We start from the raw sequence: 2,855 nt of genomic DNA, 5'->3' as shown, positions 1-2,855 counted from the left end.
TGGTTTGAAATTGAACCAGCTGAAATTATCTTTTTCTCAGCCAGTTATTAACACCGGGAGTCATCAACAATTACAACATTATCCTCGAGATTACTGGAGAAAAATGCTCATAATACACCAATTAATCTAACAAAATAAACAGCAATTTTCGAAGAGTTAAAATGATTACTGATAAAAATAACAGTGTGAGCCACTGAGGAAACGAAACTTTTAAAGGGTGGATCTGATTTTCGTAATGATTAAATTTTAGTATCAATCCCTTCGATCCCCTAATAGAAACACCAGAAAAGGCCGCTAACATGTCTATCAAAAACATCGCGTACATTAATATTTGACGCTTTCCTGCCATTTTATTTTGTTATTTTCTGTCTGTTTTACGCAAGCCTCGTATCGTCCATTCTCCGGTTAATTTTGCATTCAAAAGAGCGTGCTTGTTCTAACTTTTTTTTGCAAATAGGGATACATTTCACTGGAATTGTCACACGTACGATTTGTCAATTTTGACCTGCTGTTTTCAATTACATGTAGTTTCAGTAGTCAACTAAAATCATCGCTTTCGAAAGAAACGTTTTTCAGCAAACTAAGTTATATGTATATAGCATATGCATAGCTTTATGCATAGCTTTCTTTGCAAACTGAAGAAATACACAACACGTAGACAATAGTCTCAAACAAGACTGGCTATTTGGAACCCACGTCAACGGAGTTTTTTCAACCCATTTAAGGCATTAGCAGGAACGCTCGATGGCTTGGACTCGGTTTTTCAAAAGATGAATTCCAAAAACTGGAGAGCGTTGCCCGTCCGTTTAGCAATTCCCAGTTGGTTGGTACCGTCAGCAGTGTGATTTAACTGTGGCCTGTCGTTGCTTAATCATCTATTCTACGATAGAACGATTTGAGTAATGTTACTTCAGCACTGACTTTGAAACACTGAGCTGCACAAAAAGAGAGATTTGAGCATGTTTTCCTCGACGTTGATAGTTTGGAGCCTATTTTGCTTATGCAAGTAGTATAAGGAGAGACGTGAGAGAGAAAAGGACCTGAAGAAGATAATATTACTTCTGAACGTTTTGTTTTTGTTTGTTTGTTTGTTCTGTTGCAATACCTGCAAAGTAGCGTTATTTCAGGTCCTGATTGTAATGAGCTAAGTGTATTTTGGACCACGTTCATAAAGTGTTGGCTTATTTACTTACTATATCAAGCGCCTGAAAAGCTGAGTCAGAACAAACTGTGAAAAGAGTTGAATGTCTTGAAATTGTTCATTGTACGAGTTAATTTATTTCGGAGGCAGCGTGGCCCTGGACTTGATATCCGGAGGTCGCGAGTTCAAGTCCCGCTCTGACCACAAGCTAAGCTGGAGTTGTTTCACGGTAGACCCTTGTTCAAATCTTCGGTCATGCTTGTAAATACAACTGGTCTGCCTCCCGCCAGTTGGGATTTGTAAGCCTATTATGCTTAGTTGATATGTTTGTTTATCCAGTTCAAGAGATATTCTTGCGAACTAGCTTGGTGTAGCTAAGCGCATTGACCATTATAAACAACATTTGAACATTTGATAATTTATTCAAAGAAAAACAAAATCAGTAATGTATATATTCAGTATTAGGATTGGCGTATTGAAAGTTTTTCCATTGAGAATAAAAAAGAAATAAAATTCAGAGCAACCATTGAGGAAAAAAAAAAAAAAAAGGAAAAAAAGCGACTATTTCTTTTCTTCCTAGCTAGTAGGGTGACAACTAAGGGACCGTTCATTTTTTATAAGGTAGGGGGGGCTGGTGGGATTTGGGGGGGGGGCATGCGAAAAAAAATGGCTTTCGATGGGGGGCCATCCCAAAAAAATAAGGGAAAAAGGGGGGGTCACGAAATATTTTAGTAAAACTTTAAAATGGCATGGTGTTTGAATATCAAAAAAATTGCTATAGAATAAACATAGAAGGCAGGATACAAATTTATTATAAACTTTCCATTTGCTTTAAAAAAACGTTTGGCGACAAAAAGCATTTGTAGCTACTGAAAAGAAGTATTTAACACTGTTATTTTCGAATGCAACTTTCACTGGCAGTCATCTTCATCTTCGCTGTCGTCGAGTTCTTCGTCGCCGCTTGTGCTGCTATGGGAGTCTCCTTCAACAATGCTGCAAGAAGCAGCAATGCTTTCCGTCATAGTGTACTCTTCAGGGTACATGAAGGTGTAAACATAATCTCTGACTTCCTGCTCAAGGTTGGTGGTGATTCTGCTTCTTGCAGCATTGGTGAAATAATTCCCTTCCAAGAGCTGTGCGATGTATGGCCCATCTCTTCTAAATAACGACGTGGCAACATGCTCAACTTCAATACACTCTTCCGGGACGGCCGTTCTAGGAGGGTACACAAGGCATTGTGGAAGATCATTTCCTAGCGGGTTTCCAACACAGATTCCATAAACTCGTTGGACGTTGTTTTCAGTCCGCTTCTTCTTTCTTTCATTTGACTTTCTGCGTTTTTCTTTTTTCCTTCTCCTTTTGTTGATGTGCTGTTTGAGTATGCCCTTGAATATGCTGTTATAATTGCTCTTCTTATTTTCTAGTGCTTCCATGTCCTGCGTGACCTTCGTCAACTTAGCTTCTATAAATTTGATCTGTTTTACATTAAAACTGTGGGCAAATTCTTCGCCCTGCTTTAAAGCAAGCCCATTGGACTGAAAGAGTGTGGAATCGTGGCATTCAACTTTTCCACCATTGCTCCGTGTTCTTTGATGGAGAAGTTCAGTTTTCTTCCATCACTGGGCTTCAACTGGTACCCTGGCCTGGAAAACTCACTCGCCCTTTCTGAACAGCCATCCGCACTTAGAAAGATTGCTTCTTTTGCTTGTAAGAT

This window comes from Orbicella faveolata, unplaced genomic scaffold (genome assembly GCF_042242905.1).
Source record: "Orbicella faveolata isolate gen_17 unplaced genomic scaffold, um_ofav_v1 contig_34, whole genome shotgun sequence".
NCBI lineage: Eukaryota > Metazoa > Cnidaria > Anthozoa > Scleractinia > Merulinidae > Orbicella > Orbicella faveolata.
The sequence above is the reverse complement of the archived record's forward strand: the minus strand, read 5'-3'. Positions refer to the sequence as shown.